The following is a 25,484-nucleotide window of genomic DNA, read 5'->3' as shown; positions in this document are numbered from 1 at the left end:
ATATGAAGCACTTAGCAGCAGTCCACCTACAGTTAAGCAGCTAATAGATTATCTGCCAAAATTTAAAATCTGAGCCCAAATAAAATTCTAAATATGGATTCTTATTTCTGTGTGCTGCTTGAGCAGCTACACATAATTTAATTTAATGTTCATCCATTTACCTTTATGAAGGCATATTTCTAAAGAATTACTCTTGAGGTTTTTTAAAAAAGAAGGATCTGTGAGTGTAGTCCATAAATAAGCTACACAATCTTTACTTCCCCTTCAAGTTTTTCAGCAAATGAAAAAGGCTATACTCTTCAAAAATGCTCTTACCAAAATGAACACTTTCAAATCATTTTCCACTGCTACGGCTTTTAATGACTGTTGCAGTAAGCCTGGTAAATAGCTCCGGCTCTATTTTAAGCGTATGTATACATGAAGTGTTGTTCTCAGTGTAGATTCTGTTGCTGTCCTGAGTTCTGGTCACTGATACTGCTTAGCAGTTTTGGTGGAGGCAATACATCAAAGCCAGAAAGCAAGTTCAGCAAAGTAAGAACTATAATAGATTGTATTTGTTATAATTAATGTGATTTGAGGGAGTGTCAGACAAGCAAGATATCATAATTAAACTATTCCTTGCAAATAGCTGAAGAAGGTGTCTGCTGTAGGATACAGTATTTTTCTTCTAATAATGAAGGCTCCATCAATGGACTGCCGTTAACGCTTGATCTGACAGTTAATTTATTGTGCTCATTGCCATTTCAGACAAGATATTCAAATCATTTTAAGTTCATTTTGTTGCATCTTAATGTTTCCAGCTATTCCTTTAAAAAGAAACTTCAATTACTAATTATGTATTTGGGATTATACTTTAGGCAGATACTATTAGAACCGCGCACCACACTACTGAAAGGGAGTTTCAGGTGAACAACCTATCTTCTGCTTTTCCTTCCACATGTCTTAGGGAGTTAGGTAGGTTATCTATTAAAAAGTACTGTCCTCCTAGGCAACCTACAATTGTTGTATTATCTTACCCTTCATTAGAAGGTCTTTCCTAATGTCTAACCTGAAAATCTCTTGTTGCAGTTTAACCCATTATTATCCATAGTACACAGAGGATGATGCGTTTAGACTTATCATATACTTCCTCAAAATGACTTCTTTCTTGGAAAATAATTCCAGTTAGTTCAGTCTTTTTGTTAGGTCGCATGTCCCAGATCTTTGATAGTTCTTGTTGCTATGCTCTGAACTCTTTCAAGAAAATAAAACTGTAAGCCATAGAGAAGGTATATAACTATAGCATGGGCTTTACCGGTGCTGAGTAGATCGGAAGGGTTACTTCATGTATCTTGCAGGTAATGATCCTGTTGCCATTGTTCATTCACACTTCCTTTTTAGCAAGTGTGACACTAACTTTCCTTTAAAACTTATGTATGCTTGTATAATTATTTATTATCTCTGTGTGATATTTGGTTTTGGAGAAGAGGATTTAAACTGTGAGCAACTCTCCAGTAACAACACCTGCATATCTGATGGGTACATTTCTTGTTCTGTCATCCAGCCTAAGATAAACTTTTACAGCACTCCACTGATTGCCCTTGTTCATTTGATAGGAAGAGTCACTGCCAAAAACTGCAATCCAAGTGCAGACATCCAGTCAGTTGTATTTCAACACTCTCAGCTGCTTTTCCTTAGCTTGCTAATGTAAAAGGCTAAAAGTCTCACCTAAGTCCCTTATATCTTATAGCTTTTAAAGATGTTAGAGGGGGAAACTAGACTGATTTGATGAGACTTTTTGGCAATAGATTTGTTAGCTCTTAGCTGATACAATATTGTTAACTCAGTTTTAATTAACGTTGCAGAAAATGATGACTCCATTACTGCCAACAGTAAAACGCAGAAATGCTGCGGATATTCTTCCCTTCAGACCTGCAGGTACACAATTCTCTGTTTAAAGAGAGCTTGACTGTCCAAGTTCTATCTGTCTTCAGTGCAGAAGTTGCAAATTCAGACTCTTGGCTTTCCCTTCCTGGATAGGCATCAATATTTTAAAAATGATAATTTCTTAGGTTAGCATATAATCTATGACTTTATAGCGAGTGAGAAGGTTGTGGACTATTCAATTTGGACACAAAATTTTGGCACTGAGAAGCAAGGAGAATTACTAAAGAATGGAAAACAGCAGTTGTGTAGTTTAAATAGAGTAGGAAGAAAAAATAATTGCAAATCATATGAGAAGTTACAGCTTACTGTAACTTTGGGGTGCAAAACAATGCTTAAGTGGAAAGAGGGAAAGCATACTTAGAACCGGTTCAAAATCTCGACAAACTTGACTAGAATAGATCAGAAGATAACCGATGCTAAAACTCTTATGAATAATTTAATAGAACTAATATGCAATTATAAGTACTGCTGGCTTCATTTACTTTAATTTATGTATAGATGAAACTTGCAAGATGTTAATAGGAATACTTATTTTAGGAGAGAAAAACAGCAAAAAATGAAATATATTTTTTTAAGTACATTGAAAGATTTCAGTATTTCAAAAAAATTTTGAAACTTTCAATAACATAGAAGAAAAACATCCTTTAATGAAAGTACTTCTCACCTTTGTTGGGAAACATGCTTCAGCTCAAGAAAAGATTAGTGTAAAAAGACTCTCATTCAGAAAGACAAAGCTTAAAAAAATGCTAAAGTCTATGCATTTCTTGTTTTTTTTGATATAATTCTTTCAAAATCACAAATCAACTGGACAGAGGCAAGATAATAAATCACCTTGAAAAATACTAAGCAGTGTTGCATATAAAGGAAGATGAAATAAAAATGCAATACGAAAATTCCATGTTGCCTGAGATGAGATGTTGCTGTAAAAAGCTGTATAAAACTGAAACCATTTGGCTTATATTTGCATTTAAGTAGTGTCCTTGTAATGCTAGACAGTTATAGAATTGTAAGTTATAATTAAACAGATAACTTTATAGGAAGATGGCTCAGTTTGAACACAATGTTTAAGGAATCCTTTAGAAAAAAATTAAGTAATAAAGCATTGGGCTGCTCAAATACATAGACACTTGATTCAGTCCACAAAAACTGTGCTTGAAACTGGGGGAGGCAGCCTCCTTTCTCCAAAAAGAAACTTTGTATCAGGAGATCTAAAACTTGTTTATTCTTTCTTGTCCTTAGGAAACCTGTATTACTACTTCTTCCCTCTCTGTAGAAACTGATCGTTTCTGTCTCTTTGTAGGTTTTTCTTGGTGCTTGTCACTGTTTACTGAGAAATTGAGAGAAATCATGTACATAAATGGTTATTAATACACACACGTGCACACACACACGTGCACACACACGGTGGGGGGGGGGGGGGGGGGAGAGAGAGAGCTTTTCTCTTCCCTCATAGAATTTTTCTCCCGAGAAGATGGAATAAATGAGCACTTGGAGCATTTGCCTCCTCTAACATAATGGGACTTGTAAATTATCATGTAAATGACTTGAACTGCTAGAGAACTGCTGACCTACTCTATCACCTCTCAGGGAATACAAAATAGTGGCACTTCCAGTGGCAACAGTGCTGCCAGAATTAGTAGACCTTTTGATAAGTCATTCTGAAATAGTAAGGTAGGAGAAATTGGAGTCAGCTGTAGTGTGAAAGATTTTTGAAATCAGGCATATGCTTTCTGTCTAATACTGCCCAGTGGGGGGTTGGGAAACGGTGTAATTGATGTTTGATTAGCTAACTACTACTAAGGATCCTATAAGTGTAGACCCTTGTCATGAATAAATTAAAAATATATGATTACGTGCACAGCATTCTGAATTTTTCTAGATAGTGTTCATCTCTGGACATAAAAATATACAGTTACTTAGAAATTGTCTGTCTTCTATAAAGCAGGTCAGCAAAGGTAGGAGGTCGAGAGGACAGGATCCAACTGCAAAGAGAGGAAATCAGTTTATCAGGCAGGACTAGTAGGGAATCAGGGATGAAAGTGTTTGTGCTGTGCATGGAATTAAATGGTAATTATGTCTGTGGTTTCTTGCACACACAACACCCATTATAGTCTAGTTCCCACTTAGTTCTGATGCCAGTAAAAATTGATGCAATTGTTCTGTAAAACTGTCTTCTCCTTCACAATCAACAATGAAATGCTCATATATGAGTAGAGTCAACTGAAGCACCTAATGATTAGAATAGTATCACCCAATATAAGTAATGATGTCAGAAGAAAACAAACCTAAAGAGGTATTCTAATCCTACTGAAAAATCAGTGTTATAGTCTATTTTTTGACATTTCTAAGTGCATACTGTATATAGCATGCATGATTCAACTACTACACTTATTTTCAAGCTGTAAAAACCACCACAAGGTCAGTAAGTATGAAAATATTTATCTTAAAATTATGTAGTGATATAGTATAGTATATGTATGCTATATATACATATAGTTATGCCTTACAAGCTTTAGGACTTATGGACCTGTTAAACTGATATATCAGCTGTCCCACAGCAAACACTAGATATAGCTGAACTATTTCAGTAACAGTAAACATAATAAAAATCCTCATAGTGATTCTCTGAAAAGACAATTTGATGAAACTCATAGGAATCGAAAAGAATGAATATTCCTGTATTACTGATGAAAGATGCTTTATATAGATTCAACTAGGGAATTCTTTTCCAAGTGACTGAAAAAAGCCCTGTTTTGTTATGGAAGTAACAATAAGAAATAGAAGCCCCCCAAAATATCAAGGTTTCTGCAACTGAAGCTCTTTTTTTATCCTGAAGTGATAAAAATGCTTACCACCTGGAAGCATATGAAGGACCTTCCCAAGATTTTCTGTAAAATGGTTCTTATGGCAACATGAGAGCTGCCCAGTTACTGAGAATTTTGATGAAAGGGTCAATTTATGGCTGCCTTCCTCTGCTCTGAGTTATAAGGATTTGTATCTAAGTCTGAAAAGCTAGCCACAGTGGCTAGCTCCTTAGTCCCAGGTGAGGAACAGGATTAGTTTCAAATTGGGTCACAAATTCAACACTGAATCTTTTTGGCTACAATAGAGAAGAAAAAGATGTTTTATGTATTTATACTAATTTAGGGGATAAACACAAAGTTGTCATTTCCTGAAGACACTAACAAAAAAAGCTGGCTACTTATTTAAGCAACATTGCTGAAATTTTGTTTATATTTCAAAGAATCAAGTTTTTTTGATAGTACGAGCCAGTTAAATGTGAAAAAAAAATGGTTATAAAGAAAGTATGCATCATCACAAAAGCACAAAACAATTCCTCCTCTTTGGATAATCCTTCATGAGAATGTTATTTTTACGTACTAAACCTGGAACAATATCAATAACAACTTTTCTTAGCAACAAGAGGTTAGTGAATGAAGCAGATCAGTCACAAGCATTTTCATTCTTTTTACCCATATTAGCATCAATTGTTGATGTACTGTTGCAGTCCACACAGATGGCTGGATTCTGTGCTCAGTGTTGTGCTGAAGCAGGCTTGCTTTTTGCAGAAACCGTGCCAAGATTCGCAACAAGTGAATTCAGGTTTGGAGATGTTCCAAAATACAATCAAACTGTGGCTACATGACAACAGCAAGTATGCTGTGCTGAAGGAGGAGCAGCTCTGTGGAGTAAGACAATGCAGATGTATCCCTGCATTTAGGGTAGGAATGGAGAACTTTAAACTAGTTCTTGTTTGGTCCTGTAGGTGTAAAAACCCTATGGTGATGAGGACACCTCAGGAGAGTCCTAACCAGAACCACCTTCTGGCTTCAGTTTCATCAAAGAGGAATAGCTGCTGCGTGCATTGAGATCATTTGAAGACATGAACCAATGTGCATCCTCTAGTGGGGAGTGATCAGCAAGTGTGTTCCTTGTGTGAACTAAGTGGCAATGTGGACGCACCATTCTAGCAGACATACTGATACATATTGCATTATGCACCTCTCTCCACGGTTAAACGCATTTGAGGCTTATGGTACCAGTTGTTTTACTTGAGATTTAATGGCAGTTTTGGAAGAATGGAAAATGCAATTGTTAGTTTTTGGTAGTCTGTGTCTGTGCCAACAGCTGAGATAACTTAACACTCTGGAAGTCAGCCTTTATTTTTAAATACTGAACTTGCTGTCTAAATAGTTCGAGCAACAAGAAAGCTTGTTATAGGTCTGTTTGTTCTGAAAAAAGTTATGGGCAATATTTCTTCCAGAAGTGATTTTGCTTAACCAAGCTCTCTAATCCAACTCTGCAAAATGATCATGTGTGGAAAGATCCAAGTTTCAAAACTGTGCTAGTGAATTGAGGCAATGTATTCCTAGCTATTTTGTTAGCATGTTTAGCTTGTTACAATTTGGCTACCATTTGTTAACTTGTCTTTTCTGTTGGAAATATGTTCTTAATAGATTCTCTGGAGGTCTGTGAAAGTTAGTAGGCCATAGATACAGCTTAACGCTATTTCAATAGCAGAGACTTTAGCCCTTATTGGGAACATGTTCTCATTTTGTTTGTGTCGTTATTACATCTCTTAATAATCTTCTTGGATTTTAAAAAACAAAGTATGTGAATCAAGACATTACCTTCTTACCTATCCTTCCATTTATTTTATTAATTCATATTAATGTTTTATATTTATACTTTTAATGCAGTCTGTGTTTTAAAAGCAAAAATCTAATTGAAATTGTTTAAAAGTCTAAAAATCAAAATAGGTAACTGCTCCAGAGCAATTTAATGGAAGGCTGTATTGCGTTGCATTTGAAGAATGACCAAATACACTAATTTACTGAATTGTACTGAACTTAAAGAAAACAGTAGGGGGGCATTAGTTTCAGCAAAATTAGTTCTTCGTACTATTTTTAAAATATATACAGTGCTACGTATTCAACTATGAGCAATGAATTATTATGCTCTCTAATTTAGTGATGTATCGGAAGTAAAGTCTTAAAACATTTGTTAAGTTACTGCCATGTGAAGTGAATTCTTTTAAAACTGCTCAATTTAATTAGGATGTTTCTCTAGCAAGACAGGGGAAAGCAAAAATATCAGTATAGTTTTAGTATTTACATTGATTCGTAATTTCTGCAGTCACAATTTCTTACCCATGGACAAACTTATGTCGCATGTTATGTGTGCACAGTGATAAATTTGACCCTTTTTAATCTTGTGCCCTTAATCTATGAATTAGCAAACATAGCTTGAATGTAGTTCAAGGGAATGTAGCTATGGGAATAGGCAAGTAATAGCTGTGATGAACAAAGGCACAAACATACTGTTCAGTTGGCTCACCTGGCTGAGTTCTAGGAGGTCTGCATTTTGTCTTGGTTGCAACTGAATAATTAAGTCAGATTTAAAAATGCTTGGAACTGCCCTGTCTCTTGCAATCTCTCTTTGTTTGTTTGTTTGTTCCATCATCTCTGGTTAGTTTTTGTTGTTTCCAAAGGCTATTCTGAAATATTCATGATCTTATCGCAGAATATTGCTGAAATCCACTCTTAAACAAGCAAATACAAACTTTTGAGAAATGAAGATAGGGAAAATGCTATTCCAAAATACATCTGTGTATTTGCCAGTATTTGAAAAAATACAGTATTTTTCACAAATTTTGTTGTTTATATTAAAATGGCCTTCAATAATTCATATCTTAAACAATTTCTAATGCATGAATAAATATTGTATATCATGATGCATTCTATTAAGACTACTGCCATTTTAAATCAGTGATTTTAAAAATCTGTAGATACTTGCTTGAAGGAACTGGATGGCGAGTGTTTCTAGACATTGGTTTCATTATAAGGGTTCAAACTCATATCAGGGTTCAAAAAAACTTAAATCACAGCTAACTATAGCTGAAAGTAGTAGGTCCAACAGTACTGCCTCTGACTGAATGCCTTGACTTCTGTGAATATGTAGTCCCTTTTTCTTTAGCTTTTACTTCAGTGTTATAAATATGTTCTTGGATAGTGAATAGAGTCATCTTTTGGTTCTAAGATTTTTTTTTTTTTTTTTTTTGATAAAACCAGTGATACTAAAACTCGGTCTTCAGCCTCAATGTAGTTAATCAGTTGTTCTGTAGAATAAACAATGTATAGGAACAGCTTAATGTGCAAAGAAATCTGTTGTGTATATTCAAGTCAATAGTTATAACTGAGATATAGAGAGAACACATCATAGCAGTATGGATCTGTATGCCATCAACTTACACAGTTTTACTTTGTGGAATTTTGTATTTTAAAAACTTTAAAACAGTAATGGGACATCTGTGAATCCAGCAGTGTTCTGCCAAGTCTCAGTTAGGAGTCGTTGTCTGTGAATCACCCTTGCTGTAGTACAGATGAAATCTGCTGCTGTTTACCACCAGTTTGCACTCCTCAGACTGACCTTATAAATGGTGTTACGGGCTTCTGTGCAAGTGGTGCGGTGACTAACAAACAACATCAAGTGTGATAAGTCAATTTTAAGATACTTTTCCAACTGCCCTCCCTGCAAAGTCACCCAGAGGATGATTAATGCATTTTTTTTCCTTGTTTTGAAAGTTAAAGGAAGCCTTAATTGCACTAATGTAAGGTAACGTAAAATTGATGCCTTCAGTAGGTTTGACCTGTCTTCACTTGAAATTTAGGAAAGCATCTCCTGTGCTAACAGGAGATGAAAGTAGCAAAACTTTGGCTTTGCAAGACAGCAGATAGAAGTTGGAAAACACCCAGGGGAAAAGCTCTTATTCTAAAATCCTTTTTTCCTTAGATGCCTTGCAGAGCAGTACTGATTATAAAGTCAGAGGAGGACTGCTCTCACACTGTTATAGCTTGAGTTTCTCTTGTTATTTGCCTATTTTATCGTGTACTGCTTCATCCCCTGAGAGTATTTTGTCTCTAATCAGTGTCTTTTTCTTTTGTTGTGTTCTAACTCTGTAGCTTAACTTTCTTTTGTCTTTAAATCCTCAAAATAGTTGCACTTATATCATCCTAATTTCCTTTTAATTCTTTATTTCAGTGGCTGATAAATAATCATAGTGTCAAATACTGCTTGTCCTTACATTTTTTCAGCTAGCAGGAATACTCTGGATAGCTAATTAAGCTTTAACATGTGGAAAATTATTGATAAGAAGAGCAGCTGCCAAAACCTGCATTACCAAATATCTTTATATTAAAGTTGGCTAGCTTAAATAATGATCAAGTCAAACAGAAGAATGAATGTCAGCTACTGAGATGGATTTTAAGCAGCAGAAAAGAACTTAATTTAACATTATAGTTTGTCTCCTACCTCTTATAAAAAAAAAAACGCTTTATTGGATCTTGGGCTGGTGGCCCTGCAGTCAGAGGTGGAAGGACATTCTAGAGTCTGGCAGTGACTCTACTTGGAGATTAACCCAATCTTTCAGGTAATACTTATATATATATATAAGGTTTTCTGCCAGACCTGGAATGTATTAAACAGTTAAGTTACACCTATATTGTGCCATACTTGGTGCTATGCTAACTTTGATATTTTGTATATTGTTGAACAATATAACCGTTTGTTTGAAATTAAAGTTATTCGGCCATCTAATTATGTATCTGCAGTTGTTGTATGGCCGATATTCTGTTCTAGCATTAATATTAGCCACTATGGCACTTATGACCATTTTTTGTTCATTTGTTTCTTAACATTTTTAATTTTCAGTTGGCACCTAAATGTCATACCAGCCTCCATATACTGCTGTATATCTGAAAAGGAGAGCATATTCACCTGGTTGCCTTTCAGAGATTCTCGGTCAAGTCCACAATAATTTCTGCAGTGTTTTCATCGTATTTAGACATAATGATATACATACATATATACATATATATTCTTATGCTAATGTCTGTTTTTGATTTTCTTTAAATAGACTAGAGATGTACTCTAGTGTACAAATGTTATGGTTTTGATAAAGGGGTTTCAATTATCTTTTATCTTCTGTGGCATCAATATGTGTACCCTACTACATAGGTACATAGCAGAATCATAGTGATACCCGTTATCTTTTCATGTGTGAGAAAGAAAAAGACAAAAGATTTTGTTTTATACAAGTATACGATATAAAAGTTTCAAAGTATGTAATTCTGGAATTGGGTCTAATCCTTTCTATCAATTTGTGGAGGTAGAAAAATAGGAAAAGGAGAGTACGCAGGAAATGTATTTTTCGTCATCCCTTCAAACAGGGGAAAACCGAAAAACCCTTTTACCATGGAAATATCTGCTTTTTTCCCCCTCAACATAACAGTGAATGCTTGTTGGATCCCCAATATCCCCCTTTTTTTCTTTTTTATTCAATTGATTGCAGCTGTACTGAAAGGGAATAAACGTTTCGCTGCCTTTGCTGCCAAATAATAGATTACATTTGGAAGCAAAAGACTAATGAAAAAAAAAACTTTTTAGAAACATAGTGACTGTAAAGCTTTAGGCATAAGAAAAGAAACTTAACTTTTGTTGGTGAAGCATACTGGACTCTAAAAATAGATTTTAGTTTTGAGATGCAATGTTAATGCAGTTTTCCTGAGGATTCAGGTTTTTCACGATGGCAGTGATCCTTCATGCTTTCTGCAGGCCATAATTTATCTGTTTAACAGCAGCAGCCATCTGTTTGGAAAACCATTAAGGCTGTGGCAGAGCAGGGGAAAAGAGGAGAGCTGACCAGAACGACAACCTGCCCTGTGGAGGGATAGTAGACACGGTATTCCTAATTCTCTTCAAATGTTCAGTACTGGTAAACAACGTTCTTTGTAGATGTACTGAAGTGACTTTTTACTTAGATACTACCATACAACAAATCCATATGGGGCATGAGAATTCAAATTGTCTTAGGATTTTGGTGTCTCAGATAGTGCTATTCAGTAAGAGCTTTTCTTCTTGCCACAGCTTGCATGACTTTTGAATAACCTGTTTGATTAGTTTTGAGTTGAACCTGTAGGTTGAAATTCAAAGGTTGAACTTGCTGAAATTTGCTGAACTGTGTAGAATTATCAGTATTTGGCATTTATGAAAGCATTGGCAGGCATATTACCATTGCTCTGACAGTTCAGGCTTTAGAGTCCTGCTGGGGATTTCTGAAAGAATTCTGAAAACTGCTAGGTGCAGAACTTGCCATGTCTAACAGATTTCACTTACATGCTGTCATCTGCTTTAAATGTCACAGGATATATAGAAGCCCAAAGCTGCCGAACTGGCCCTTCTGGTCTGCAAGGTGAATTAGTAGCTGTGACAGTAAGCTGTACAGGTAGTGTCATACAAGCACAGCCAGGGTGCAGGCAGTGGGAAATGCAGGACACCAAAAAAGCAGGACACCGGATGCGTGGTTTGTAAAGAATTGTAAAATACTCTTCTTGTTTGTCAGCAGTGGCAATTCCTAATGATGAACAGAAAACAATGAACATGAATAGACAAAGATTAAAAAATCTTAATTGGAGAAACAGAGTTTGGGCATTAGTTTCACTGCATGTGTTCTTTACATGTAAGTTTTACCTTAACTCTACCATTAGTAAACATAAATATATTGATAATAAGGTTAACGATACGTCAAATGTACGTGGAGCAGTTATTTAGCAATCTGATTCCCATTCATGGTACTGAAGGGGTACTCATCAAATAACTGTGCAAGAGGAAGTAATTGATTTTGTAATGTCTGACCACCTAACATGCGTGTCTGTATGTATATAATAGAGAACTATACGCAGATCAAACTGAGAAGTGACAAGTGGATTTTGTTCCTTACTACACCAACACTATGCCTAAGAATATAAATGCTTTAGCTTTTGTTGGGAGTTTGTGGATCAGGCATTCTTGGAGCGATGTGCACAGAAATGGAAAAACAATGAGAAAGTGGCTGCAGAGATCCAGAGTGACCAGCGCCTGAAGGGCAAAGCTGCAACCTTCTATTGGTTATAAGCACAGACTGGGTTCACTTCTTGCCAGTTCAGCCTCTGTGGTCAAGCTGAAGCCTATTTGGCAGCTTGCTTTTAGGCATAAAGCGAACATGTGCTTTCCCCAACAGTAATGAAGCAAGTTTCTTACTACATGCTGATGTTAAAAAAAACATTTATTTATTTCAATATTTAAGTATTGCATTCACGGAAAAAAATACACCAGTCTTTTCAAAGCTAATATATACAGGGACTTTTAAGTCTATACTACTCTAAATATGTCTATAAAATAGAATTAGTAGAAGGCTGGTGAGAACTTGAAGACTTTTTTTGATTGGACATCATGTAGGTATTGTGCTTGCCTTTCACTATGCACAGAGTACCAAAAGGGAATTCAGATGGTTAAACTTGCAAGTTGCAAATGGTTTCATACCACCTATGAAACAGGTTAATTTGGAATAAATTAAATTCTAGTTAATAATCTGTTCATTGTTCACGTGATTTTGAATTTGCTTAATGATATTTCTTCTAATTTTTAGATATATCCTTGCTTCTGCTTCTATGAGGCTTTTCGAAAAACACACTCATAAAAGTGCAGGTGTATTTAGCAGGTATAACAAAGCTACGGGAATAATGCAGGTGTGCATAGCAGGTTTGTCAAGTGATACTTGCATAGACTAGAATGAACCATATATGAATTGGGAAATTTCTGAATTAAAGGTTTTCGCATTGCTATTCCTTAATCATTTTTTTCCTCCAGCCCCAGACCGAATGTGCCATTTTACCACAGTTTGCGGTGCCTCATTTCCCCATGTTATTTCCTCTCACAGATGGCATCATTTCATCGCGTGCACTGGTAGTGACTCTGCTGTCGGAGGCTGTACCAGCTGTGATGAATATGTAATCTGTACTGCAACTTTCTTTGGCTTTGCCTTAAATGGCGGAGGGTGAAGTAAGAAAACCCAGGGAAACTAATATAATGCTTCAGACACTGCTGCTGTGAATTTGAGCAGGAAGGCTGTATCAGTAATATCATTGTTGGTCCCAGTGCAGAAGCACTGATAACATTTTGTTTCTAGTGTGCCAGGGAACATAGAGGCCTACAGCTGGCTCACTGGCTGATGTTGTCACTTTGGCACATGAGCAGTTTGTAAAATGCTGCCAGCGCTGTCTTGCTGTGTGTGATATGTTGGCCCAGGGCTTTTAAACTCCTTTCCAGAGCTGACAATTTTGATGGAGCTGTAATCTGTGGATACCACAACATTTGACTCAAACCGAGACATGGAAGTATTTGATCTGTAGTCTATTCTCAAAACACAGCGTGAAAGGTTTTTTGTTTTGTGTGGGTATTTTTTTATGCTAGTGCTTCCCTCCACCCCCCAGTTGTGATAGACACTGAATTTTGTTGAGGGGGATAAAAGATGTGTTGTGAAGAAACTTGGTGTTTTTCTGCTATTGTATTTTATTTTTCATCTATGTTTTTAGACTTGTAAAAGATGGGCAATATGGTGGAAGCAGTACTGAGAAGCGACAATGCCAAAATTTGCTGTAGCTAGATGACTTAGAAATGGTTTGATGAGTGATCTACATCTGTGCTTGGTGGCTGCAGAAGTTCATTACAATGCCTCTACGCATCTGGACCTGATCTTGACTGGGAAATATCCATACTAATTAGTAGCAGGAATGACAGAATAGGATGTCAAAATAAAACACACAGCCCCAAGTATCACTTGCATTAATATCTGGGACTTTTCTATATTCTATTTTTCTCTCATTTTTCCAAATATCTGAAATATTGAACAGATGAAGAGAAAAAAAATACAGGATGGTACTTTTTTTTTTTTTTTTGAGTCCCTGCTTATACTGCTTGCTTACATTCCTTTGGTAAACAATCTATTTAAATAGAATCAGCAAAAATCATGTTTAAATCTAATGAATGACTTTGATACTTCTTGCTACTCACTTAACCGGATGTGTTTCATTACGAAGTTAATATGTCTAGGAAGATATGGGTTCTACAGTGAAAGTTATACAGGAAGTCAAACATATTAGTAATTAAAATCAGCTTGAATCAGTGAAATCAGACAGAGGTTTTAGCTCTGGGGTTATTGCTTCTGAAATATTACCATATAAAGATTCTTTACAGGTATTTAACTCAGTAACTATTCTGAAAACTAGATCTGGTTAACAGTTCTTGAGTGAGATATTGAATTTTGGTTAGAAAAAGCAAATGTCATCAAAACTGAAATGAATCTTAGAAGGCAACTTCCCTCACCACACACACCTTTTGACAAAGTTACAAGTAGGCTCTAACGGCAATAGTCTGGTCATTAGCTCTGGAACAATTTTGCTGTATTTTACCACTCTAGCAGTATTAAAATACAAAATATTATTTGTATTACAAAATGGTGGAGATTTTTTATATTTCCTCTTCTGTAAAGACCTTACAGAAGTCAACTTTACATCCTGAACAGAGGATTATTTTCAGAGCTTGTTTTCAGTTGAAAGGGAAGTTCTATAGAAATTCCCCCTGCTTTGATAGTCTGGCTGTTCTCTGCAATGATTTCGTCTGCGGTATAAAGAACTCTGGATTTTAGGGCTTTTTTTTAAACTCCCATGAGAATTGAAATGTGGGATCACTTGGGGGTGGAGAACCCCAATATGACAACAACAACATTCTCCAGGTAAATAACTGTGTTTATGCCTGCAGAAATAATTTTCCTGCGATTTCCCTCTGCACAGTGACCTAGTAAACACCTGCAGTATGCTTCTCCTAGCTACCCTTTTTAGTAGGTATTTTTCAAAAATACCTACCAGTAGCTGTTCACATTCTTGAGTTATGACTAATTTATTAAGCAGGTCTCATAGCTCAGTTCACATCCTCAGGGATCATTCAGATGTAGAAGGTAGGGAAACGAGGTACTCTATAAAGTTTTGGGATAAGTAGAAGTTCACCCTGAAGATCAAGGTCATGCATGCAGCAGAAAGTGTGCTTCTAAATATCTGCCTTTTCTGTTATGCAGGACTTTGTTTTACAAATTCTTATGGTCTCTGTTCTTGTCTCAAGATCTATTTTTTCCACACCACTTCATGTAGCTGTGACCAAACCAGTCAGATCAAGACCCAGCCATAAAGGTACCTTTAAGAGATTCATTGCAGGTGAGAACAGCTTGCTTTCTAGCTTTGTTTTCTTTGAGGACTTACAATTGGAGACTTGGAACAATAGTAGAAGACCTTAGTGAAGATGAGAAAAAGAGAGAAGTAGCATATTTGTGTATCCTCAGGTGAAATTCACTCTTCAGCTTGGAACTGGTTATGTGTAAATGAGAAAAACTCTTTTCTTTGGTTTGTAATGTCTTCTGAGGCAATAGATCCTGTCTGTGGCTAAATTCCAGCTACTAAAATCAGTAGAGATATGCTGATCTCATTTGCTCTTAGACCAGAATGAATCTGACCACATCTTGATGTACTTGATCATTCAAATTTGCTTCTAAAGACTTATTGTGAATGCAGGTGAAGTCTCAGGTATAGCAACATCAATTTGTTTTGCTCCTACTTTATTTTGAAAAGACCAACCTATTCATTCAGGTACAATTTGCATAGAAATAAGGAAATGTAAAGAACAAAGCAAAAACTTCTCCTAAGGTAGAATTTGTGCTTGAATGCACAGATGTTTTTATCAGTATTTCTTACTCCAGAGGGACCGTAGAAGCAAAAAGATCCTTTTGTCTGAAATAATGTTCTAGGAAAGCATATTTGCTTTTTTACTCTTTATCCATCTTTCAGATTGTAGGAAATTTCTGTGTATTATCTGTGTTCTAATATGTTCTATTGTGCTGTACTGTTGCGAGCAATAGAATGAATCTCACTGCTAAATCTGGAGTAACTAGTTAGTATTCCATACCAGGTAGGATGAAATAAATGACATTTTCCTGGTGCACTGCAATCCTTCCCAAAAGCATAGAGCTAAGATTTCAGGTTCTATATCAAATTCTGCTAAACTGTCTTGTGAATTAAACCAGGTAAATCTGTGCAGAACAACTATTCAGATGCCAAAAGCAAATGCACAGAAAGTAAACCATAAGAGAGAAACACTATTTCATAGCAGCTAGGGATCACAATAGCTTCAGAGAAGCTGAAGATGAGAATCCCCGGATATGCTTCTACGTAACATTTCCTGACCTTGGCTAAACTGTTTATTCATTGTGCCCAAAGACGATCAATGAGTAATACTGCTGTACACATAGCTTAAAAAGATTTAGAAAGAGCTGTATAAGTGCACAGTATTTATTTTTCAAAATATTAACACAAAATTTAAATATTTCACAATGAAGACTTGCCCCTACAACATTCCTCTCTTCATGGAATGTAATGCAGAAAGTCAGAACAACTAAAACCAGTATTGTCTATTTTAACATTAATTCCATCCACTTTTCAAATGTAAGCAGTGGACAAATCAATATATAATGAATGGCAATGAACAGATAATGGGGATGTATTTTAAATTAAAATGTGAATTTGAAACTAACTAGATATTTTATACAAACAAAAAAGTAAGAGGAGTCATTTTATCTTTGCCTCAGGGGAGGGGCTGGGGCACCATTCTTTGAAACAGAAAGGAGAGAAGAGACAAATTTCCCAGGAGATGCTTTGGCAGAACATTGAAATAAAAATTCTTGTTGCATGGGAGTACTTCCATCACAAATGGCTTGACACAGTCTTAGGTTTTTTGGACAACTTAATACGTGATTCTGGAACTAAGATGTTGACAATGTGCATGCCTCAGCAGACACTAATCCTCTGAAGTTTGGCTGGTGTGACAACTGCCTCAATGTTTTTCAGCAGTACAAGCAAAATTTCCCTCTTTTGAGTAAGCAGAGTCAGGTCCAGAACACTCCTGCTGTGAAAGTGAAAAGGGTGTGGAGAAATGGTAAAGTGGGATAGAGACTTGCAAAAGAAGAAAGAAGAGCTCTAGAACTTGAATTTACTGTTTTGCTGCTACCTGTAGAAAGCAGCTGGCTTCTGCTTCCAGAAAAGATTCCTTGCTTCCAGCAGTAGTCACTGCCCTTACAACACCCTCATCCTTCTCCGTTAGCAGCAGCAGCCAGCCTGACATGCTGCTGAAAGAAAAGGGGCCTGTTGCTCTTCTGCCGCGCACCAGCAGTCTTTGCTCTCTCTAGACATTTAATTGCTTTGCTTTCACCAGGGCAGTATCCAGTTTAGTGCAGAGAGGGACAACACAGAGGATCCTCGCTCAGCCTGCTGAAGAGTTTGCTTCTGATTATCCCATGAGTATTTGCTTTCAACTACACGTCGCTGGTCAGCATATTTAAAATTTCAAGCCCATTTGTCACTGAGATATTAGAAGAAAATTCAGAAACTTTCAAAATGAATAGATATAGTAAAAGGAGATAAAATTAATTTATTCAACTATCCTGAGTTCCATCAACAATATTGTTTTTTATTTGCTCATTGCATAGCTTTTAATGATTTCTGCTTATCTTGCTAATGAGAATAAACATTTTATTCCTTATTACTGATTTGAGAAATGATTTAATAGCTTATCTAAAATAATAGCCTGCGCAATGAGTGAAAAAACAGTGTACATTTTTTCATCTTATATTCAAAGTACTTATTTGCAATTGTTCTTTGACAGAGGAGACAGTTTATTGAATGCTTCAAGAAATAAGCATAGCTACTCTTCGCCATTAAGTAGACGTAAATCAATTTTTCAACTGATATTCAGTAAGATAGGATGCGACATATTAGAATGTTATGTCTTTCTTTGTACTTTCTTCCCTGCACATGAAAATTAGCAAAGATGATTTCAACATCATAAGAAGTCCATGTGTTCTCATCCCTACCTCTTGTGGCTGCAAGCCAAGCCCTCTGGAATATTAACTTCACTGGAAAAGAGAAGCAATTTAGCATTCATTCAATAGTATATAAGCAAAATAACACACAGGGATAAACAGTCAATCTGGTGTCGTGTGATTTAGACAAATGATTTCAGTAGCTAAATCATGTCTCAAAATAAACTGCAAGGCCTCTCTAGGAGAAAATCTGCCAATCAGAATTAAAATTTTGCTAAACAAAATGAAAAATGTGCTAAAATTATGAATAAGTTCTGGATACTTTTGATAATTTACATGCACAGCAGTATAAGAACTGTGGCTTATTTCTAGTGTTTCTTCTAGGACTTCCAAAAGACTATGCCCATGTGGTAGTTTGGTATCCTTTGACTGACTGAGGAATATGCTCTTTGCAAGTGTGGGTAGTTGAGTATGTTTCCACTCTTGTTTTATGTGTGAGATAAAGAATATTGACCACTTTACATACTGTTTTGCATTCTGTTTTGGTTTTAGCTATGTTAATCAGCCAGGGCTTTAGAATATATGTTTTCAAAAGGCATTTTCTACAAAAAGAAACTTATTTTTCTGAAAACATGATCTTCACAGAGGTAGACAGCGGGAGGACAAAATATGCTGAGTGTAAGTTTAAACACGAGGTTCAGACTGGATGTTAAGGAAAAGCTTTTTACCGCATATGTGAGCAAGCACTGGAACAGGTTGTCCAGAAGCTCTGCAGTCTCCATCCAGTGAGGTTTTCAGGACCAGACAGAGCCCTGGCCCTTATCTGTTCCTGGTCCTTATCCAGTTCTGGTCTGATTTCACAGCTGATCCAGCTTTGAGCAGGAGCTTGGATTAGATGCCCTGCTGAGGTCCCTAACAAACTGTTTTTTTTGTATGATTCTATGCTCTACGTATTTAATCCTTACTCTCTTCCTTGTGTTCATGCTGCGTAAACTTGCAGTTTACTCTAGCAAGATTTACAAAATGTCTGCACAGGGGCCTTTTTTGTGACAGCAGGTATACACCACACTTTGACTCTAAGAGAAACCTGGCAAGGGTTGGTGATGGAACATGAAAGCAGATCAAAGTCTCTGGTTCAGTTGCTTAACAAACTTGATATCCAGGTCAAGATTGTGAAATAGTTCATTAAACAAACAAACAAAAATCTGCAAACAACTCTCCCTAAAACCATTATGTGATGTGAACACTTTTCATTGAAACTGAGCCAATTGTGAAATTTTACATCAAACTGGAAGACAGCAGTTTGAGGCTTTGGGACAATTTTGGCAGAACTGTTAAACAGGATTGTTTTGATAGTCTCCTTTGTTTTGGGGCTGAATTGCAAAGCTCAAGACATGCAATGTCTTAACTGAGAGAAGGATTTCTTATCACTGCAGAGAGAATATCCCTTCTCTCCCAACCTAGCATTTTCTCCTTAAGTTGTACAGCAAGATTAGAGATGAATGATTAAATGAGCAGGTAAGCCATGAGAAATTTTCCCTAGCCAATTTCAGGCTGTTAGCACCTCCAGACTTCTCTGTATTCCCTGCCTCTCCTATACTTCTTGTATTCTGTCTACACTATGTCTGCATACATGCCCCATATGTGCCCCTCCTTTGGTCTGTTGCTGATGGCACGTATGGTGTTGTGTTCCACTACGCCTCTGTGCAGGTAGGGATAGACTTGCACCGTGGGACTTACAGAATTGTAATTTCATTGTAATGTGTGTGATTCGTAACATTTAAGAGTGATAATTAATGATTTTGTATGTAATAATGCACAAAATGACATAAATGTAAATCAGTGATGTGTTAATTAGATTATTAGTCATGTAACTGATTTATTAATTTTTTAGTAATGTGTTGCTTAATCAATAAATATTGTAGTCTCTTAAAGCAGTTACATCACAGGCCTGTAATTAAAGGGGGAAAGTCAGACCCATTAACTAACAGAGGCGTTAACTAACTTGGGCTTAAACTAGGTCTCAGAAGGGATGAATCCATGCAGAGCAATCGTGCAGAGCTCCAGGAAATGTTTTTTTGTTTCTAAGGTTGGTGCAAGTTGAAAATGTGCTGCAATAAGGGCAACAGAACTGGCAGAAGTGTAGCTAACCTAATCAATAATAAAAGCGTGATCTCTCTTTCTTTGTGATACAGAAAGCAATAATTTGTTGTTCAGATTGATTAAATGCCTCAGCTCTGTTTCAATTATTAATCTCCAAAACAGTTTATTGTGAGTGTAATACAACATAGTGGAGATTAGGGATAATAATGATAGTGATATTAACAGAGGAAGAAATGCTCTTTTTTCATGATGATGTGAGAAGTGAGAGTTTGACATTCATTTTCTTTTGGTGCATACGTATGTGTGGCTTGATAGCAGTGTCGAGATACATAGCTCCAGAAGTGTCTAAAGTGTGAATTGCTTGAGGGAAGAAACCCCAAGTTTTACAAGATACAGATTGTGTGAGATTTGCTGTTCAGAGCTGTTATTTGTCATCTGGTAAATTGTTTGTCATTCCTCTGTGCTTGGTTGTTATTAAATGAAGAAATGAGAACTTTCTCATTTCTCTTTTCAATTCCAAAGGCTGTCTTTTCTGCGCATAACAAATATTCCAAAGCATATATAGAACCTAGTCTACAATTCTGTGCCACTTACATGACAGAGAAAGCATATGAAGTATCAGGACTAAGAAATCTGGAAGCTACTGGTTGGAAACAAAGCATGCTACCACTTTCCTGACTGGTCATCCTTCGAAATGTGCTCTTGTCTGATCCATTCGTTGTTGGATACGTCTTGTTTCATTGTTTGCTTGCATCCAAGCTTCTTTCAGCTGAGAGCTAGGCTGGGCTTTCAACTTCTTGATGCTTGAAGTTATGAGGGAAAAATAAATCTCTCATGTATTTTGTGTTTTTGTATCCTATGTCTGGGTTTTGTTGTTGGTCTTTTTTTCTTTTTTCATAGTCTTTTTCTCAGTAAGTTAAACAGATGGTGTTCTCACTTCAAAAGACAAGGCAAAAAGCCAAAATTTAAATTGTTAGAATGGCTTACTACTGTCTGAAAGGAGGAATATGGGATTTCTCGTATTTAACATCTATTAAGAGATTTGAAAATACTTGTTTTATAGAAACTTAATAATCAAATGTTATAAAATGTGGAATCACATTTTGTGGAACCTTAAGCTCTAAACACTCACTTTTCATGTGCATTGACAATGTCTTTGTTGACAGGCTAGGTTCAGGGGATTTGGGAAAATATAAAGAAGTATCACTTTAGAAGTCACACTCCTACATTACTTTCAGCAATATATTTCCTAACTACTCTAGAAAATTCACTTTTCACTGTGCTGGAGAGGGCTTAAACATGCCCCTCACAATTTGCATGGGTGGATTTCTTCTTAGCATTTTCTAATAATTGTGTTTTTAGTAATTATTATTAATAAAATATTGTATTTTTGAAAACTAACAATACTATCTTACTAAGGACTTGTCTGAAAAGTAGGAGCATATATATTGTCTTTATGGTTGGACAGCAGGGGAGGACTGGAGAGAGAAAAGTAGCTAACAACTTGTTTTCTTCTCGACTAAGACTAGCTGATTTAATATAACATACCTTGATCACATAATAAAAATAACATTAAATTTTCCTCAGAATGCATTTTTGGTATAAAAATAAAATAATACTGGATTTTCAGAAGATCAGCATTATTTGGTATGCTTTTCTAAGTTCTTAGTATGGCCTTCTCCAGTATAACTTTTCAATGTGTATTCTATGCTAAATTAAATGTTAGCACTCTGTTCATCAAATTCATTCTTAGCCTTTGTCAGATATATTTCATGTGAGTACAGAGTATCTGGATAATTGACTTTTCTTTGCAAAAATTGAATACCAGATGGCAGTCCTCTTTTCTACAGTAACAAGAGTAGAGTTTCAGCCTGAGACCTTAATTGGCATTACCTCCAGTAGGAGAAAACTGAGCTATGTGCTTAACTATATTTGCAGTATTTCAATGCAGTAAAATCATGTGCTTAAAAACATTTTGCAAGTACTGAACTTCAGGCTGTTACATAATTTTAGGCAAATACAAAACCCTGCTTTTCCTTGAGGAGGGAGTAGGGGAAGGAATCAAATTTTAAACCAATATTCAAAACTTTATAGGTTTTATATTCAGAGTACTTTTCTTCTGGAATTTATTTATTGGTCCTCGAACTGCTTTTGGCTAAGTGGGTTTTTTTGGTCCACAGTCCATACTGCTTTTGTTCTTAGAGTTTTTTCCTCCTTTGTGAAAGGTGAACAAATCTAAATAGACTATTTATTCATATTTTAAAAAGGTCTTAGCACGTTGGAGTGAGCCCAGCAGAGATCTTGACACACAGGAGCAAGTCCAGCAGAGGCCAGCAAGATTATTAGGGGGCGGGTACAGTTGATGTTTGAGAAGAGGATGAAAGAACTGCGTTTGCACAGCTGTAAAAAGAGAGGGCTCAGGAGAGATCGCTGTCTAAAACTATCTGCAACTACTACAACATGAATCAGGCTCCTCTCAGGGGTGCAAAGAGGTAGGATAAGAGGCAATAGTTACAATTTAGCACAAGGGAAACTCTAATGAAATATTATGAAAAAGAGTTTCACAATAAGAGTAATCAAACATTGGAACAGGTCACCGTAGAGGCTGCGGTATCTCCATCTCTGTAAATACTCAAACAGGAAAAAGCCCTGAGCAAGCTGATTTGAGCTGGCCTTCCTTTGAGCCCAGGGTTGGACCAGATGACTTCCAGACGTCCCTTCCAACGTATCTTACTGTATGGCCCAATGATATGATGTGGAATAAAAAATGCTTGAGATATTAATCTTCAAATGCATTAGGCACAAATGATGAGCACAGTTGAGTCCTTACTTACCACCTTAAGGGCTTCTTGTAACCAGCATTTAGGAATCCCTGTAACGTGAGTTTCTCTATTGTGCTACTTCTACATTATTACCAATTATTCATCATGGTTATCTGAATTCTACAATACTTGAAGGAAATAAATTTTTTTTGTGAAGAGGATAACTTTAGTCTCAGCACCATCTCCCTGAGGACTTATAGATATGGAACCAGAAGAGTGTTTGTATGCTTGCATTCTTTTGAGGTAGCATTGAATAGCCTCCAGTGGCTTAGAGAGAAGTTGAGGGTATCATTATAAAAATTGATATTAAGTCTTCTGAAGGATTTTCATCTTTTCAGCAGTACTGACCTGCATGACTAATGATGCATTATGCTATAAGAATATAAATTTTATTGCATTCTCATTCTTGACTTTCTACCATTTTTTTTTATGGTAGCATGAAATAAGGAAACTGGTAATAAAAATATATATAAAAATTCTGGCAAATTGATTACTTGACAACATAGGTTTTTTCTACCCAGCTGGTCATTAGGCCTTTCCAACTGTCAATGTCTCATGTAATATGCTTTAATAGCAGCACATAATTATCTTTATACAGATCAGAGGCATTGGGGGGTAGTATTCAAATCCAACTATCAAATCCCAAGGAAGATAACTCAAAGACACATGTTTAAGCCAGACTTTATGACTTTTAGTCCTGTAGTCTGTAGCTGTTGATTTATGCATATAAGCTTTGAATTCTGATATGGAAATTTATCAGCTAAGAACCCACAGGAGCTCTGGAAGAAAAGTACAGTTCTCTTTTCACTTCAAATACTGCATTTTTTTTTAATCACCTAGTTTCTTGTTTAAAAAAATAAAGTTACAGTCTTGATATTGCTTTATTAAGAACCAAGTGTCTCAATCTTTTTTATCTTAATCTACACCCTCAAATACAATTTATGTGGGTGTACTTTAGCTGTTATGTGTGTGCTTAATGGCTGTTTGGCGTGGGGGTATTAGTGTGATTTTTGGAATGTTTTTGTTTTGCTGAGTAGACCTGATGTATGCTTTGTTTTTAATATGGGACTTAAGTGGAATTGGGCTAAACTCCAAAACTGTCATGTGTCAGAACTCAGTGTTTCATATTTTTACTTTGCAAGACTTAAATCTGAAGCTGTGCCTCTGCAAATACCACAGGGTAGCCATGGTTTAAAAGGACACTGGAGGATGTTTATGTTACTGCAACTAGGACTTGATTGTAAAAGAATGAATTTCTCTCAATCCTTTTAAAGCTGTATTTGAATGCCGTCCTCCAAACAGGGTCTGGTTTGCATAGGCGGTTGAGTAGACCAGCTATCCAGCAGAAAGGACGCACCCAGATGAGCAAGGGACAAGATTTCAAATACTGCAGACAGATAAACTTACTGACTCGCTCTGGCAGGTTATTTGGTTCATGACGCTTACCACTTCCCGATGCATTGATTAAGGAGTCTGTGCACTGAACAGCAGCTGCTGGGCTCAGATCTACAGATCTGGAATAGTCCAAACAGGCCTTTGAAAAAAAGAAATATACCTTGTTAGGCGAGTATTCCGTATCCTGTATTAAGGTTCTATAAAGCTAGAAAGCTCTCTGAATTTAGGCTATTGGTTTTTCAATACAAAATCGCAGTTCCTTCTTTTTTCTCTCTGCCATTGTAATCCATTTAAGGATTCTGTCAATACCCCTTCAAAAAACTGCATAAACCTGTTAAGATTTGTAGGAGAAAAATCAATACAACATACCTTTGAGTCATAACTTGAAGTTCAAGGCCAGGGCTCCCTCCAAGAAGTGTTGCAGTACTAGAAAAGAAAAAGCGGATGTCTGAGTTTTTTGTTTGTTTTTTATCGTTCCCTATTGAAAACAATTAGTGGTACCACGATAGGGATCACTTTTAGCCTAGATTTTTGCTCACTGGTTCCCCACTACTTGCAGTAACAGTAAATAGAGTGTAAGGACGTGTCCTAACTGTGACAAAACAAATGGGATAGCGACAGGGGAACCACAGCACTTGAAAATCCTATGGGAAGCATGTTGACTTCTCCAAAAGGATATCTGTCAAGATTCATTGCAGGATCTTTTACTTGCCTTACTTCTTTAATTTTCTGCATCATTTAACCAGTGTTTTCTGTGGTAGAAATGCCCTGCACATGATTGCTTCCCTTTATATCTATTGATACATAGTGCCTTCTTGTATAAAAGACTTTTTGGATGCAGTGGTGAATATAATCTCTTTGGTTTGCAGGTACAAGCTAAAGACAACACCCGGGACTTTTAATAAGAAACCAAAAACCTGTGAATGATGCATGGTAAACAGCCTGCAGTTCAAATGACAGTTTTTCCTCCCTAGCTAAATTTATTTTAAGATTAAACTCTTTCCCTGCTCTACTGTTCGTAGTGTTTTTGGGCCCCTCTCTGGAACTTACTTTCTCTATGCCACACTTCCTCATACAACCTTTGGTCCAAGTTTGAGGGAGGATGGGAATGCTACATTCCAAAATATTGAGAAAGGTAGCATGCTAACTTAAAAGAATAGGTGAGACTGCTTTGTTTAGAGCTATACTCTTAAAAGATGAACATAAGGATCTCATGTTGTGGTATTAGGTATTTTGAGTCAAGCTGTAAATGCAAAATCTATTAAAATATTTTGGTACGCTACAAAAATCACTAAAATCTCTCTCTTTCAATTTAACTTCTGAGTTAGCTCTTAATTCCACTGCATTTTGTGTGTGTGTGTGTATGTATCTGTGTGTATATATATGTATGTGTGCATATGTAAGTATATGCATGTGTATATGTGTGTGTGTATATACATGTACATATGTGTATATATTCATATATAGGAGAGGAAACAGATTAAAGTGAAGCAAACATT

At 36.3% G+C, this 25,484-nt stretch overlaps 1 long non-coding RNA gene across 2 annotated transcripts in view; it reads left to right on the top strand.

Moving 5' to 3' along the window:
* The window catches only part of LOC146587427 (uncharacterized), a 91,873-nt gene extending 66,815 nt beyond the window's left edge, over positions 1-25,058 (top strand). The window contains exon 3 of one of the 2 annotated variants that reach the window (XR_014897666.1): positions 24,855-25,058. This is a non-coding gene — a long non-coding RNA (uncharacterized LOC146587427). Of the gene's footprint in view, positions 1-1,844; positions 1,918-24,854 lie in introns of those variants that run through there. The other variant, XR_014897667.1, reaches the window with a different exon arrangement.
* Positions 25,059-25,484: the final 426 nt, after the last annotated feature.

The sequence above is a fragment of the Rhea americana genome, unplaced genomic scaffold (genome assembly GCF_003343005.1).
Source record: "Rhea americana isolate MKP2758 unplaced genomic scaffold, rheAme1 scaffold_6, whole genome shotgun sequence".
Classification (NCBI taxonomy): Eukaryota; Metazoa; Chordata; class Aves; order Rheiformes; family Rheidae; genus Rhea; species Rhea americana.
The sequence above is the reverse complement of the archived record's forward strand: the minus strand, read 5'-3'. Positions and strand labels throughout refer to the sequence as shown.